This window comes from Acipenser ruthenus, chromosome 4, assembly GCF_902713425.1.
Source record: "Acipenser ruthenus chromosome 4, fAciRut3.2 maternal haplotype, whole genome shotgun sequence".
Taxonomy (NCBI): Eukaryota; Metazoa; Chordata; class Actinopteri; order Acipenseriformes; family Acipenseridae; genus Acipenser; species Acipenser ruthenus.
Window position 1 is genome coordinate 92,983,829 of NC_081192.1, and position 18,299 is coordinate 93,002,127.

The window sequence follows — 18,299 nt, forward strand, 5'->3', positions numbered from 1 at the left end:
TTAATAGATAGAATATAAAAAGGGAAATACATGTTTAAAAGAAAATACATCGATCTTATTGGAAGAATCCAACTTTCTGTATTTAATGTCATATTTTTTGTGTTTTATCTTTTAATTCTATAAAGTGTGACTGGCCAGTCATATACTAAGCCAGGGCTAATAGTACCTCTAGCTCAGCAGTATGGTAGGTCGTATTGAGCAGACCCCAGAGAAGCCCTCTGGGTAAAAACATACCTAGACTTAAAAATACATTATTTGTCAGTATTCTCCATTTTCTTTTGGTTTGTTTGTTTTGTCTACCTCCATATTGTCTGTGTTAAAATTCAATTATTTTTTAATTCATCTCAATTGTCTTGGACTTCTGTGTTTTGCGGTCACCCATACCTCCACAATCAGACAAAGTATGACCACTTGTTTTTTAATTTTAAATATGAATTTTCCAAATATTCTTTTGTTGCACTATTTCTTTCTTTCTGTCTTTCTGTAATTGCATATACCTTGGAATAGTGACAGCACATATTTTGAGCACTTCTTTAGAGCTGAGTCACAGAGCAACACCTTTATCCAGATTTCAGAAGTGCTCAAGTTCGCATGAGGCAACTCCTTCAAAGTTCTGCCTTTCCTGGGAACTGATGCAGACACCCCAACAATGTGCTAAGGCATGTTTGTTAAATGTGCAAAGTCTTGATTATGGGGTGTGTAAAGTTCTCATGTTGTTAAATATGACTTATTATGTGATATGGGCCAGATCTACAATTTTTTTGGTACAAGCAAAAGTTTCGAGTGTTTACTTAAACATAATAAGACATAATGCATTGTTTGATATGCATTACCTTAATGCACAATGGTCAATTTTCTATTGGAAAGGTGTCAATTTAGATAAATAATTTCCAATGTGCCCTTTTTATGACTTTACTTTTTTGTGTCAAATGTCTACTTTCTGTTTAAGTAGATATGAATCATACTGCCAAATGTTTGCTTAAATGTTTTGCATTTCTATTTTTTATTATTATTATTTCCTCAATTAGTCAAAAATATGAGTTAATACATTTGTCTCTGCATCACTGTAGAAACAAAAGTTTCTTTTTTTTCAATCATAATTCCCCTATCAAGCAGACATTAGCCAGATGAGTGGTTGCATGATTGACCATAAAATTATCCATCTGTGTATGCATACTTGGGGTATGGTTTGGTATAATTGTGGGACATAACAAGTGCATTGCAGACAGACCTGCATCTGCCATGTAGGCCTAACTTTAATGTATGCTCAGACAGGAAGACAAGTAGGAACTTAAATCCCCAAAGAGCACCCAAAGTATCTGTTCCATCTGCATAATCAGCCATACACATTCAATGTAGTTCCTTTTGCTTGTATTATGGTTAGGGCTGTATTTTTGTCATGGTAAAAAAGTATTTCAAGATATTTCACGATTGAAAATAACCTTTATTATAAACCTGTCAGATGACTAGAACAGGAATGCTGTCTTCTGATTGGTTGCTGTAGAGGGCATTAATGGCCAGGAAATGCCCTCCGAATGTCCACACAGCCACCACCGATAAAATACAGTAAGGTATCAATCTGCCAAAGAGAACATCTAGGCTGGGACCAAATCAAAACTTTGACAACCCGCTAATCGCACTTAACAAAACAGTATTCTTTTTATGAGTAGAAGAAATAAGATACTTACAAAAAAAAAAAAAAAAAAAAACGCTATTAAATACAGTTTCGTTAAGTTCAATTACCGGGTTGGCAAAGTTTTGATTTGGTCCAGGTCCTAGTATAACTGTCAACTGTCAGAACCACAACAAACCCATGAAATAATGGCTATAACAGGTCACAAAAACGAGTCCTCTATAAAAAATGACTGTCTCCATCTCTATCCAGCAAACAAGAACGGTCTTCACATCTTTCCAATGTCTTAACTCCTGCAATTATTGATGTCCACCAGTCGTCATTATTTGAAAATCAGCAGCAAACTGCAAACCTGCAAAAGCACATTCAAAAACTGAAGCACAATGCCTAGCTCCACCCTTAGAAATCTCAGCCACGAACATACCCGCTATGTTTCAAAACTGCACTTTCACAGGAAACCTGCAATTCAACTTGAAATAAACTTACAAAAACAAAACAATAAAATAAAAAAACAATGAACTTTACAAAATAAATAACTCAAATATTTAAATTACTAATTGAATTCCTTTCTTTTAATTTGTTTAATAATAATCTTAGTTATAGAATCAGTTTGTTACATTTACCTATTTAAAACTAACTTTTCTTTTTGAAAAAGCAGACGAAACACAACGGTCTTAAATGTTTTCCCTGTCTTAAATAAATTAAGAACTAAACTGTATGTTTGTTAAGAAAAAATAGTTCACTTCGCTGTTCACAGGCGGAGTTATACTGTCAAAGAACCGCTGCAGCAGCACGGGATGAGCATCGCAGGACATATAGAAATAAATAAATAAAATGTTATAAATCTTAATGTTATTACTGTTAAAATCATAAAGATGCTTTATAATAGCAGTAATGGCCTTAACGGCATTAATGGCCAGGAAATGCCCTGCCTATCTGTCATTATGAAAATAATACAGCCTACAACAAGAGGGTAAATTAGTGTTCTCTTAGCATATATTTGAATATGTTTACTCCAGACAGTAACTTTAAAGATTTTGAAACTAGTTCATTTTACTTTTTTGACTACACAGACTAACTGATAATCTAATATAATGAATTCTAATTATTCTGGGTTTTGTACCATTGATGTGGAATTGTCTCCTTTCTCCATTCATCAATAGTCACAGACTGCGACAGACTACAGCAAGCACTTTGAAAATACCTGTTTTGTAATACAATTTGCAGATAACTGCATTCCATTGTAACTCTTGTAATCAACAATACATAAATAATTGTAGCTTCCACAATACTTTTAATAAATCTTACCTTGTTTGCATGTGTATTCGCTAAATAGGTCCCAAATGCACGGTTTTGAAAGACATACGTTATAGCAAACATATTTACAGTTTAAAACACAATGTCTACTTTAGGTTAAAGGAAGTTCTCAATTTCTATGCTGTATTTTCTGTGAATATAGCATAGCTGTTTACACTTGCACTTTGTGGATCACTTAACATCAGCAGTATCTTCTGGGTCAAAGCATGTTGGTTTAATTTGTCCAGTTCATAACCTGCTGATAGTAGTGCACTATTTATATATGTGCCCTACTACAGAGAATAGTATTGTTTTGGTAGGACAATTGAACTTGTACATATGTAACATTTAGCATCTCCCATTCCCTTTTCTCTGAATCCAAAAAAATAATATAATACAGATTATAATCCAACATATCATGCCATGTTCATTTGTGACTTTTGGTACAAAGGGGTCTCTATACCAATATCATAATTGAGAGTCCATTTTTATCTCTTAACCATGGTTGTAAGAAAATGAAAAACAGGCTTTGTTCCCTTTATTAATAGCTGGAAAAAAGTGCAGGAGACAATTGGCAGACGGTCTGCAGATTTCACCATGGATTTTACATGAATCAGCACTATGGTCTCTCTGACACCATATAAATTAAATACTGCACTATAATTTATAATACCATAGGTAAGGTTCAGACACATACCCTGTATAGTTTTGCATTTTCAACACTCTGGTTGACCTGTGGGGTTGCTTGCAATCTTAGAAAAAAAAAAAAGATGACATCTTCTGGCCTTGAGCTAGAAGGACATCTCATGAGCTAAATCTCCCAGAGAGAAGCAGGGATTTGATGATGAATGAGGCAGGAGTTAGGTGTTTAGATGACTTTGTGCTGAGTACGTGCAAACGCATTTTTTTATTTTCTTGTCTCAGTCTTCTCTGTACACCCACTTAAAATGAGTATCACCCCACATTTCTTGCCCTCTTTTATACTTAACAGATGGGCCAACACCTTTGTCAGGCCCTCTCCATCTCTCAAAGGTGCCCCTGTCTAGAGAGGCCTTGCACTTACACATCATGGCATTTTTATCAATTAAGTTTCCTTCAGAGTGACTGCCCGAAAGGGCCTACGGCCTCTTTATAGTGCTTGAATGTCTTGCCCTAAAGTACCTGAGAGAAGAGAATATAAGACAAAGCTGAGCTTACACACAGCCAAAGTCTCAGCCAATCAGAGGAGCACAGCAGTAAAGGGCTGAAAGGCTTGAAGCACTCAGAGCCTCCAGTCGAGTGGTTCTCTAAGGATTGGGAGCAGCTGTGCCGCTAGCTCTGCGAGATACAGAGAGGGAGAAAATGAGAGACAGAGAGAATGCCCTGATTACTCCTTACAAATTAAGTGCCTTGTTACCTGTTAGGGCGAGTCAGCCAAGGTAAGGCTAAATTGAATGCCACTTTGTTATCTTTTAGTAATAACGTGTTGTAATGACAGTACTGACACGGTTCTAGCTTGATTGGCAGTGCTGTGTTCTGTGCTAAAGTGAAAGTCTGTAGCATATCTTGCTAGTGCTTTCAGTAGTAAAACCATTTCTAATCTTGAACTCAAATATCTGTTAATTGGATTTAGCCATGAATTTTCACAAGGGAGCGTATTTAATCAAGTCCAATTGTATTATAATACCTAATTGTATAGCATAGTTATATATTTTTGTATATCATGACAAAGAAGAATGAAAATGGGACAGGGTTGAAAAAGAAAAGACTAGAAGCTTGATACCAAGTGCATCCTTTCTTATCATATAGTCTGCAATTGTGTTACAAAAAACACTTCACTGCATGCTTCTAAACAAGGCATGGAAACTGAGCTTACTGAAAAAGATGGAGCTTCAAAAATTATTTAACACATTGGATACTGTCATACTGAATTGCCTTATTTGATTGTTTTATGTGTTCAGATTTTTGGATTAAGACTTGGTTTCCTTTTTCATGTTATGTGAATTTACTAAGTATGATTATATATATATATATATATATATATATATATATATATATATATATATATATATATATATATATATATAATGTATGTATATTAGGGCTGTTCCGATTAAAGAGTTGATCGCAGATTGCCTTTTTTTACAATAGGAGTGCATTCTGGGTAGTGAGAGAAATGCATGCTGCTATTTAGAGAAGTGCTGATTTGATGCCCGCTCTGTGTAAAAATCATAATTGTTGTCTTGTTTTGCAAAAGGATTGCTTATAGTGTGCTATGGATGTATATCCGTAATTGGAATTGGAATGTTTAGTTACATTGATTTAAATGATTGCCAAAGATGTGGCTGCAAAGTTACTCGTATGCATTGTAACCAGCTGTGCATGGATTAATCTACTAATTAATCAACTAATGGCCATAAATTAACCAGTTAAAATTTTGAATTGAGTGACAGCCCTAATATATATATATATATATATATATATATATATATATATATATATATATATATATATATATATGCTGTATATCAGCCAGACTGTTTTGTTATTCTTCTCTCTGTGTCCTATGTTCTTACCTGGATTTATTTCATAAATAATTAACCAGCTTGTAGCATACTTGGGGCTTTTGAGAAGAGCTATTGAAAAGTATATGATTAGCCAGCACATATACTGCTACCACGTGGTCAGCCTGTGTTTAGAATGGCTGCCAGGTTAATCGAAATTCCCTTGAAACCGGGATAATGAAGAGTGTTGCTCTGCAGTTGAGGTTTTGATTTTTTTGTTTTTGTGCTTATACTATTTTTATTATTTAGAAATTCCCACAGTGGAAAACATCTAAACAATTAGGATTGTGTTTCAAAAGAAACAAAGATCCCTCTTGCTGCTCCATCTTAATGTTACGTTTGGAAGGGTCTTCCAAGATCAGGGAAGTTTACAGTAACATATAGTCACCAAGCCCTATAGGCAGCACCATCTAGTGCATGATGGTCAGTGGAGTACATGGCTTTATGGGATTTCTATGAAATGTCACATATCTCGTCTGGATTAAAGTAAGTATATACAGGTAAAATTATCTTCCAAACGAATTGGTGCGCTATCACTTCAATATCAGGTGTTGCAGCAATCTGCGATAGATAATTCCACATTAAAAAATACCTTCATTTTCCAGGTGTTGAATGTGTGCACTAATAAGAGACACTTACAAGGTCTAACAGACATCGGTAACCTTTAACTCTAGGTTCAATGGCAGATTAGCTGTCAGAAGGAAGATGATACATCCCAGTACTCCAAGGTAAATAATGAGACAGGCCTTAAAGATTAACTGTACAAGAAAGCTTTGTAATACTAGCTATGCAGGGTTCTCACAAGGAAAGCAGTGTTTCTAAAATGGCCAAACACTTAACAGAACTCCATCTTGAAACCATTTAAGATAATACTTGATTTGACAGTTTCAATTGCAGTTTACAGATGGCACCCACTATCATTCTCCTTTCTCTCTATTTAAAAAAAAAAAAAAAAACAGTGTGATAAGTTGCATAGTTTAACATCTTTACAAAACATTTTGGGCTGGATTTACTAAAATTACTGTAGCTCAATTTCATGCAACAACTGTAGCGGCCAAATTACTAAACTTGTTAGGGGCATTCAAAACAGTAGCAAAGATTTAGTCTCTCCAAGAGTTTAAATATCTTTCAGGTCAAAGGCCACACACCTTGATTCCTTTCTCCACTAAGCAGCAAATATTTCTAGTCTAAATGCTATAAATTTAGTAAAAGGGACTATACTTTTTTGATATTGAACACATCAACAATGGCCGCCAATACCATACGTACAAACACCAACAAACCCAGTGCAGTTACTTTATATGTTCTCTTTGGTAAATGTTGTCCTGTTAAGCTAATGTGATAATGCATTTTAGTATTTATAATTTAGAAAATGTACATATGTATTGTTTATGGCACTTGGGGCAACTTTATAAAAAAAAATAATAATTGAAAAGAAACTCAATAAAAAAAACAACATATTTTTAGAACGATAACTGTTTTAATCAGAATCTCTCCCCCATTGTTTCAATTTTTTTAAAATAATAATGATCTATGTTTATCTATCACTTTAAAATAAGGTTATGGTGCCAAACCATATTTCTGCTAAGAAGTAAACCACTTTCAATAAAATAATACAAGTCATGAGAAAATGTTTCTGACCACTGTGTCCCCTCAATTCCTTTTTCCCCCATCATCAAGCAGCACTTCATTTTTATTTTTGATCAGGGAGTAGTTCACAAACTTTCTGAGCAATTTACCAGAATTGTGCAGCTCTTAAAATGTTTACAATTTTTTTTAGTATTACTACAAGCCTAACATTTTCAAAAACATGTAAGGAATTCATTATATTAAAAAGAAAGGAACATTAAATGTGTACTGTATAAGATATATTTGTGACTCAGCATCCATCCCTTTAACAATGGCTATAAAATATAAGCTATAAAAAGACATTTAAAAAAATGACATTTCATAGCTCTACACAGACCACTTAACGGGTGATGTTGGTCTAACCAAGGAAAACACATTTTGTATTTGATTATTTTTGTAATGCATAATCATCAATCAGGAATTATCTGAAGATATTAACTAAATTAACCCACAAGTTGCTACAAAATGATTAATAATTTTGATGTTATAATTGGCAGGGGAATGCTAAGCAACTAAACTAGCCTTCATTTCGAGTAACTAATAAGAACAATTATTTGTAGATGCTATTAAAATATAACTTTGAAATACACAACTGAAAAAATGTCACGAGGTGCAGTTGCGTCCCCTTAACTTTCAAGGGAGTTGCATGGAACAGACTCCCTTGAAAGTAAAAGTGCTTCTTTGAAACAATTTGTAAACAAAAAAGTAAAACAGAAGCTTAAGTAATACACATTTGTTTACACCTAGTTTGAAGCAGGTGTAAGGTATTGCAATCAAATCAAAGGGTTATTACTTTTAGTAAACAGAGCAAAATAAACTTCTTGGTGATTACTAATTAGCTAGGCTGAATAGCCGCATTTTCACATATCACCATTACCATACTCATGAGGTTGCAACCCCCTTTAGCGCATACCACGCTTTAAAGGAAGCCACATGGAACAGAGCTGTTTCACAAGCACAGAGGTTTAGTAAGTATGATTGCGTTCAAGGGCAAACTTTGCTACCAAAAAAACAGATGCAAACCTCCCTTTTGCTGCCTCGCAAATGTTAGTAAACCCAGACATTTATTTGCTAATAGTTACTAATTAATTGTTCATCTAGTATAAATTACCCGATTATAAAATCACTTTAACCAATTATCTTTTAAATTCAATATTTACGCACCATATGCTATTGTGGAGCCGGCAGCAAAAAAATATAATCTCTTCACAAAAAAATAAAAATGCGGAGCACTACATGAGAGGACTAAATAGAGGCAGGTTTCACATATGAACCAGCTTTACTGACAGTTACATGACTAAACTCACTTCTTTATTTTAGTATTTGAAATAAATCTGGATTTTCTGCAATCTGCTTGCTAAATTACAATTTAGAGAGCCCATTGTCCCATCCATCAATATGTACAAATGTTGAGACATTGCTAATGCACAAAACTGAAGTGTCTGATCAGCTGCATGAATAATTAATTTGCGTTAATACCATTCTTTGTGCCATTATAGTTATTATCTCCTTCAAATAAATTAACATGAGTAATACCTCCAGTTTACCTGGCTGTAGGCACATCGGGATAACGTAGCTTGTATTGAAAAGGTCTTTGCTTTAACTAAAATGTCTCAAAAAGTTTGTTACAAGAGTTACAACTTTTTTTTCTTTCGAGTTGCGTTTGTTACTTTCAAGCAACAGTAATGAAAGTGTATTATTAAATGCTGTGTAGGATTTTCTTTGACAAATTGTTTATTTTGTAAGATTAAAAACTGCAGAGGCATAGAGAAAATATATATATCTGAGATATCAGCATTCAAACAATCCCTGGTTTAGTTAAAGTAATTACAGTACAATTTCACAGTGCAATTAATACTTGTTTTAGTCGTACTACCAATATATTAGAACGGAGAGGGTGAATGCCAGACCAAGACAAAACTACGTGGGCGAGGCACGAATTGGAAACTATATCACACAATTACTCCATGTCTATTATTATATGAATTTTCCTATATTATTTTCATAAATCACCATTAATAACTAATAAGCTACTAATAACTAATAAGCTATATAATACTAGCACACCATTGCTTTTACAGTACACCCTCAAACCTGTTGGGGTCCAAGCCTTTTGTTCGTTATATCAAGGGGTTTGTTATAGCGAAAGGACAATTAAAATGAAGGATAAACTTTTGCAGTAAGTTAATGACATGATAGTGTGAATCAAAGTAAAATTACATGTACCTGTTCATCTCATGCATGCAGTATTCTGCCTTTGCTTTATCCTATTTGTTAAAGAATTAAAACGCAGTACAAAAAAAAGCTAAAATCCCAAATTGAAGCTGAACTTTTATTGAAAATCAATTTGGGTCTGAGATCCTCGCATAATTCCTGCTGTGTGAGGCGAAACCTTTTAAGAAACATTTCACCTGGGAAACTGTCTGTTACATCTATTCACGGTCTGATATGGCGCGGGCAGGATTTCCCTTGCCTAATTCTTGCTCTCAGGCACCTTGTATGTAACCAAGGAATGGCAGACATCTTCCTACTGCTCCCATGTATAAGAATGGGGTTAGCATTTTTTAAGAGCTGACCTCTCCTGGTTTTAATAACGCTCTATTGACAAAGTGCTAACGAGTGTCTTACACCTTCATGGATTACACAGATTATATAATTAACACGCGGACGCCCAAAATGTGTTCACAAGGCGCTGTTAAGAAAACGTGTTAATAGCACTAATTGAAACACACAGACTGCCCTTTGTGGGTTAGATAATTTGCTGAAGAAGGATATTAGCACTGATATTAATCCAGTGACTAACGCCAACAAAAGCAGTTTGTGAATGTAGCCCTTTGTATCTTGTTTTATACAAACTGATATTTTAAAACAACTCCATCAGATTAAAAAAGATGGAGTTTTCTGAATCACTATCACTCTAAAAAATAGCTGTAATGTCAGATCAGTATAGGACAAACAGTATCATGGAGCTCCAAAAGCCGTGTTGTTTTTTTAATGCATCAAACTATCAGAAGCCTGCAATTCATTGTTAATTTAATGCCTTGTTTCTTTTGCTATGTTGTTAGATAGTGTTATTTTGCTTGAGTAGTCTGGGAATATGTTCCAGGAGTTATTCACCCAATTTAAAAAATGTATCCTAAAGAGTATACTCAAAAGCAGTTTAGTATATGTGTTGTAAGAACACCATTCATCTGTTTTAATCACAACTTCCAGAGGACAACGTATAAGCATGCGAACATTCAAGCTTAATTATGTCCATTTGAACTTGAATATTAGAAATGCATTGAAAATTAAACCATATTTTGCATGGCCAAAATTATCAAAATAAATTACATGAAAGTATTTATTATTATTTTTTTTATAAAGTATACTGGGGGAAAAGCATAGTATAAGCTCACAAAAACAACTGTACATTTCACAATGTTATGATACTAATGAAAATAATTCAAATACCGGGTACTGTTAAAAATATGTGCTACAACAGCAACATAGAATAAAAGACTTGCTGTGAGACTTTTCTGAGGCTTTTTTGACTGTTCATTTTACTCCCTGATATTGCAGACATTAATTGGGTAGACAGTTGACATGATGTAGCTATCTTTTGCATCATAATAGCGGGTCAGTGTTTCAATGCACAGGGCAGAATAGGACATATTTTCATAAGTTGAAAATTGATTTATTGGCAAAAGGAATTAAACACAATATTAATAGTGTTCATTTGGGAACAATATGACTATACTATCTTAGGGGTCATTGGTCAAACTGATCCCTGAAGTTTGGGCACTAGTTTCTGTTTTTTCACAGATGAATCTGAGCATCAACAGTCTGGAGAGAATACCTTGCTAAACTCCAGTCTGTTGTTGGATTTTGTTGGGTGTCAATCTCAAGCTCAGCACACATGGCGTGGGTTGAGCATCATGCTTCATTGGTGAAGGGGGTGGGATCTAGGAAAGGAACGATACATGAAGCAGATGGGTCAGTTTGTTTAAGGATAGAATATCAAGTGCTGAACAACATCTAGGTGTGGCATGGACTATATTAGATCTTGTTGGGACCAAATGTAATAAATCATTGTTCCTAAAAAAAAGCAGTAATTAGTTGAGTTGGTAGCTTATCATCTGTTTAAGGTGAGAAGGTGAGAATTTTGGTAACTCTACAGCATGTCTTTGTTGCATGTTTATTTTCTACACTGACGTGCTCATGTACAGTACATTTGCAAAGCCTTGCCTTCCTTTCTCAGGTCTGTAGAGGAATGTAACCCTGTTGACAGTTTTGGTCATTGCTTCATATAGTTTGAAAACATTTTAAATAGTCTTCCTACGGCTTCCATGTCTGGTGATTAGTGAGTAGCTACATTATGTCAGCAAAGGATGTCTTAACACAACTATATTAATAATGTATTCATTCAAATCTCTCAAGATTGCCCTATTAAAATATAGTTAAAATACATTTTGCATGGCATGAGGAACTTCCATTGCCAGTTACTAGTATATAAGTATATTTCTAAGAATATATATTCAAATAAATTGAACAAAGGAGAATACATTTAAATGACAGCTATTGTAGCCATACACTTAATGTAGTAAAGGATAGTGAAAACAAGGTCAAGTGATAAAATTAATCATTTTAAAAATGATGCACAACTACAGTAGATGCATAACATAACCATTGCACAAGTATAAATTGACCATGATATCGTGTAATAATAAGAAATAATAGTGAAATGTACAGTAGCAATATACAGTACAGTAACATTACATCTGAAAATATATAATTATATCAATATATAGTCAAGGTGACCATACTGTGATGTAACAGTGTACCCCCCCAAGGACGTTCTTCAAAATAAAAAAAAATTAAAAGCTGAAACAAGGAGAATTAATCAATATTCATAATATACCTATCAGTTTACAGAATACACTTTGCTTGCAATAGTGTTTCAGAGCAAAGCAATGCACTGAGTGGAGTTGAACCAATCTTTTTTGTTGTTGTTGTTGATGATAATATTTATTCTGTTTCTCTGCCATTGTGCTTGGCTGGACAATTGTGTAGATGGGATATTTTTTTTAAGTAGGGTAAATGAGGATTGGGGGGTGGGATAGAAATGCGTCTTTGAAAAACGTACTGTATGAATTATTATGGGAAATGTTTAGTATGTTAATGTTCTTCTAGTTCAATCATATTTTGCTGTCCTTGCTGAACAGTTAACGTTAAACACTTGTATAGCTTGATACAATGTTAACTGAGTCGTATTTGACTTGCCATGCCTCAGTGATCAACTCAGGGGTTGATTAGCTTAGGCTAGATAGAGCGCAAGAGAGTGACAGTGAAGATGGTGACTGTACCTGCTGTTTGGCTGTGTATAGATCTGCTTGAATTATCCACTAAAGCATTTTAAGCACCCAAAAACCATGGTGGAATTATTATTAGCATCACTTAATATTCTACATCAATATGAATAATACTATTTTGAGTATGTTATAGTTTAAAGCTATTGACACAGATTTACCGATAACTAATGGACTTTAACCATACAATACACAACAGTTATTCTCTCGTTTTAACGGAGGGGGCGCTACCTTAAACGCTACCTCAGGCGCTAGTTATCCCAGCGCCAGCCCTGTTGATCAAAGATAGCACACTTTACAATTAACCGTTTTTAGTTGAAGGGAGTAAGGTCAACAAACTACCCCCCCCCCCCCCCCAAAAAAAAAAAACAACTAAATAACTACAGCCACTATGAACTAATATCTGGATACAGGATTGTCCCTTAATTAATCTATTAATATCTGCTCCTTGCTATTTGTTTGTGTTTTTGAATGCTTTCTCAGTGTGTACTAAACCATGTTTGGAAGCTGTGCCAAATTATTATGAGTGATTTGATTTGAATATTCAAAAATTCACAGCACTTCGTCATAAGGTGACCCCTTACTTTCTGTATTAACATCTCATATATGATGCATGGTTTGTGGTACCGGTATTAGACTTTTCTGGTATTACCAAATCAATGCACAGTAATCTGCTATTTGTTACCATGCTGTGAGTTATTGACTAGTTCCCTGTTGATAATACATTGAGTTGTGATTGTGCATTATCTAGTTAGTTGAATTCACAGTTACAACTTTGGGCGAATTGTGTGTGATGACAGTATTAATGGCTTAAAATACATGCAACTATAATCTCCCTTATTCTCCTTAAAATGTATTTTATAAATAATGTGACACAATTAATGTTTCATAGCCTTTTCACAGATTGTGGCATATTGGAAGAGGTGATAAAATGCTTATTGGTCGCAGATTTAACACTGTTTGCTAAAATTGACACAGCATTAATTTTGATTTACAGATGTGAAAAAGGCCCCAGGTCATGTCCAGATACAATTCATCTTTGGCTAAGGAAGTACCCACTTTCATTTGACACACTGTCTCTTTATTATCTCTCTTGCTCCTACAACCCATGCTGAGCAACAACGTTTTTTGTATTCATCAGACTGGAGAAGTGTTTGTTTTTCTGCTCCTGAGAAGTCTCTGTGGGCTTCACTGAGCAGCACAGCATGAATCCATAGAGTATTGACTCAACAGTCTGTTGCTATTCACACAGGACAGCCTTTCACATCTTTCTACGGTATATATAAAAACGTCTTTATACATTTAATTTCCTCTTGTTTTTTAAAAACATGATTTAGGGTCTGTGTAGCTAGTAATAAAGAAAAGCACTCTTTTGAAAGAAAATACCTATTTCTAGGCCATATAAGGCAGCAGTGTGGAGTAGTGGTTAGGGCTCTGGATTCTTGACCGGAGGGTCATGCGTTCAATCCCAGGTGGGGCACTGCTGCTGTACCCTTAAAACAAAAAAACAAAACAAAAAAAACAACTGTATAAATGGGTAATTGTATGTAAAATAATGTGTAAAAAATAATGTCATTGTATGTAAAAAATAATGTGATATCTTGTAACACTTGTAAGTACCCTGGATAAGGGTGTCTGCTAAGAAATATATAATAATAAGTTCATATATTTAAATTAGTCTATTTTACCATATTCCGCCTAGTATGTTTTTTTTCCTGTTATGTCCTGTTTTTATTAAGATGAATACCATTTGCAGATTTTTTTAACCAATTCTGCTGCTATCTAAATGTCAATAATTAGATACATGTAATTTTTGTACTGTGGTAGCCAAAGCCAGTTATTTAAATGTTGTGATAATGTCGGGGTCTGACAATGCAAAAATGTCACAGCTTTGCAATCCTGTTTTTTCTGACTAAATTAAATCAGCTGGACTTCATCAGTCCTGCCACCAGGTGAAACAAGGGAGCAGAAAATGAATAAAACAAAACAGCAGGAAGCGCTGAGGCCAATCGTGTATTTTAACTGCACATGGTCTGGAGTTCTGCTCTTATGTCAATTGATTGTTCTAGTTATAGTTATTGAACTAAAATCAATATAGCAGGCTCTATAAAAAGTGCTTACAAGTATATAAATACCTCACAAGCTTCTGAACCAATAATGTATGATTAGAATATGTTAAGTTTTTATATATATTTTTGTATTTTTAGAAGTGAAAGTTAATTCAAACACGCCATTTGCATAACAGCAAAGAGTTATTGTTTGTCATACTTGTGCGGTGGAATTAACCGTGTGTTAACGATCTGTCCCCTCCCCATCAACAGTAATCATACCTGGGCTATTACTACTTTGTATTTTGAATCACTCAAGAAAGTTTCCTCCTATAAATATTTAGGTATATGGATCGATGAACACCTCACATTTAATTATCACATTGAACTGCTTTCAAAATTAGGACCTAAACTAGGTTTCCTTTTTAGGAATAAGAAGTTTTTTCCTCAGGCTAGCAGATTAAAGTTAGTGACTGTACTATGCTACCTGTTTTGGACTATGGTGATTTTAATGTAATATATAATCCATGCTGCCGTTTTGTTTTAGAGTGTCCTTTTTTGACACATCATCCATGCTTTATTCTCAGTAAATATGTTACATTTGCACACCCAGAGTCATTTCAAATCCATTAAAAAAGTGATTTGATGGACTGTTCTCACCCAATTTGTAAAGATTACTATTTCTGTATTACTGAATTCCCAGTTACTGCAGAAAGGATTTTATGAGATCAATTAAAAGTGCAAACATAACACAGGGCTCCTCCATGGGAGGCAGTGATGGTTAAAATACATGTTGGGTCAGATGCTGCTGGCCTAATGTAACCTAACGGAATGTGAAATTGTCTGCTTAAAATACAGCAGAAGAGTGATTTACCCACACATTTTTGGATCTGTATTGATCAGCTTCCCCATTATTAGCACTCTGAAATTGAAAGTTCAGCTCTCAAGTCAATATCTTGGGTTACACATGAAGGAGTAAAGTCTTGTTTATTAAGTTACATTAATTGCAATTCAGTAGTTCGGGACAAACACCAATCACAAAATGTTTTAGTACAAATATTTATTGTAGAGAATGCGGAGTATGCGATTTAACAGAAAAGTATGCTGTATATACACATTCATTTGGCATCAAACCTAACTTGGTTTGAGGGTTCGCTGCCTGGCCGACTGGACGAGGCAGCGAGACCCCCATTTGATAAAACATAAAAACTGTTAAGAAAGGTGGAGATGGGGAGGTGGTGGGTTCCGATGAAATCAAAACGCAACTGAGAGATAAGTGAAGCGGCTATTTATAGTGCTAACAATTTAAATTAGCTAATGTGTAAATTGAATGATTCAATTTGGTGATGCGGAGATTGGTGTCTGACCCTCCTCCCGAACTTTAATTATAAATTTAATTTTGAAAGCGACAGGATAAAAATCATTCTATCCCTCGGGTAGATTAAATCTATAATATATAACAATGTATAATAATAGAACAAAATATGTTTTTTTTATAAACATGTAAGATTGTGTGCCATTCCAGTTTGTAGTTTATACTAAGCAGCATCAGATCTAAGAAACAGGGAGAGGAGATATAAAGCAGGAAGGTAGATACATTTAGATTTAATCTGATGCCCTGTTGATTAAGATTTTGATTAAGATTGTTTTGTATTCAGAGCTACACCCATTCAATGAAATTATAGAAAATGTACTTGTCCAGTTCATGATATTTCTTTCTACATATCTAATAACTCACACATACTGCAATACAAACATGGTTCATAAGTTATGGATGGTCAAGCTATAAAATACATTGTAATTGTATTGGGTATTTTCATGAATACTCACCACTATACAGTTTTATAACTTGGAACTAATGTATGAACATCCATTTCAATGGAAAATAATGCTCTACATAAAGCCTATTGGAAGCATATAAGGATCGAAAACAAATTGAATTACTTTAGTGTGTGCTATTTGCTGTTGAGGGTTGATGCCATTATGACTGCTTACAATGACTTGGTATGAGTAAATAGACATCTCAATGGTCTCTGTATGCGTGCAAAGCAGTTTTCCTATCTTACAACCTCTATCTGCCACTTTGTTCAAAACACATACATTACTGCGAAAGCATACCAAACAGTTCATCCAATTATATAAATAATGCTGATTATTCAACAATTCCAAAGTGCATACCACTGATCTGAAGTAAAAATGAACACATCATTGTTTTTGTGTACCTGCTTTGAACATCTGAATACCGCTGAATAAGTTAGATTTTCTTTTAATTAATTATTTATCAGTATTTTTTATTTTTAATATATACATTACATTCATGACTTTTTAAAACACTTCCTTCCAGGAATATTGGGGACATTTATTTTTGTATGTACTAGGGATGACATTTTTCATAAAAGATTAAACCGGCATTGTTAATCAGTTATTTTTATTAAAATGGCAACATTATTGTTTTTGACACATTATAGTAATTTAGTCAGCTGGTTGTTGCAAAATGTTATTCTCCCTAAAATGATTAATGAAGAGGTTTATAGACATCCAATATACTTCACTGCGGCCTTGTCAACAACAGCAAGTAGGTTGGACGGTATATAAAATGAAAAATCTAGCAGACTTTCAATAGCTTGCTACAGATTCAGTACCTTGGACAGAGGACATAACAAATGAATGGATGCTGTGCTCATTTATCTGCATGGTTTCCTACAAACACAAAGACTTTGTTGAACTCAATCTATAAAGTATGAAAGTGATAAGCATTTTAGAGAAACATTTCAAGCACAGTTCAATTGATAGCACTATCATACAGAAAACATCTTGGTATAAGCTGCTTCATAGTAATTGTAGAGAGGAAGAGTCACTGAACCATTGTGAAGGTTAGAACTGCATACCCACTACATAATGTCGATGCCATGTTGGAAATTCCAGCACTAACCAGCACTGGTCTGTCCTGGTCAGAGATGGTAACTTACTAGTTTTTAGATGGTCATGCTGGTTCAAAATTAGCATGTGCACATAAGTTATGTAAGCTCTCAAACACTCATGCAAACCCAGTGTACCTTACATTACAGTGCAAAAAGGAGTGAAAATTAACCAGCTTGTTGTAAACCTGTGTACCTTTCTTATTTATTGTACCTGCTGAGTATACAGCAGGAAACCAGTAAATATTTGATTCAATTTCAAAATCTTGCATCAGTTCACAAGCTTTTTTAGGGTAAAGAGTATAAGGAGACTATTACTGGCTCAGACATGTTGCCATTTATAACATGTTCACTCATTTTTTTAATGTAATGCAATGTGTCTGTTTAAAGAGGTTGCATAAATTATGTAGACATGCTGATTTACGAAATGTAGTTTAGATGTGTAGTACAGTAATGTGGTAACCACTTCAACAAGTTTGCTTTTAATATGCAAAATATATTTGACTGAGGGCGGTTAATTGTGAGCAATAATCTATTGATTGATGTCAAGGTGATTAACCCTGGTATGAAAGAGATCTATGTACGTTTTATATTTTGAAGTGGATAAAGCCTGGTAATTACACCACTCGGAAAGGACCATATGCACACATTTTTAAACTCCATGACATTAAGCTAGTTTTGCGGGCAAGTGATCATTAGCATATTAATGGTATTACTGTTTAAGAGTGTATCTGTAAAATGATATTAAAAAAAAAGTTTTAACAGACAAACAGAGCCTGACTTGCTGTACAATGACAGTATATAACATAACTAAGGATGTAGACCATCCTGAGTCCTAATAAAAGTAAAATTATAGGTGTATACAGTAGTACATAATCAAATCA

The 18,299-nt window shown here is 34.3% G+C and overlaps 1 protein-coding gene across 3 annotated transcripts in view; it reads left to right on the forward strand.

The window, feature by feature from the left end:
* The window catches only part of LOC117400596 (cadherin-18-like), a 244,325-nt gene that overhangs the window by 130,070 nt on the left and 95,956 nt on the right, over positions 1-18,299 (forward strand). Inside the window, exon 1 of one of the 3 annotated variants that reach the window (XM_034000785.3) lies at positions 4,204-4,347. The exons of the other annotated variants lie outside the window; for them this stretch is intronic. The gene's annotated coding sequence lies outside the window, so the exon portion shown is untranslated. Of the gene's footprint in view, positions 1-4,203; positions 4,348-18,299 lie in introns of those variants that run through there. 3 annotated transcript variants of the gene reach the window in all.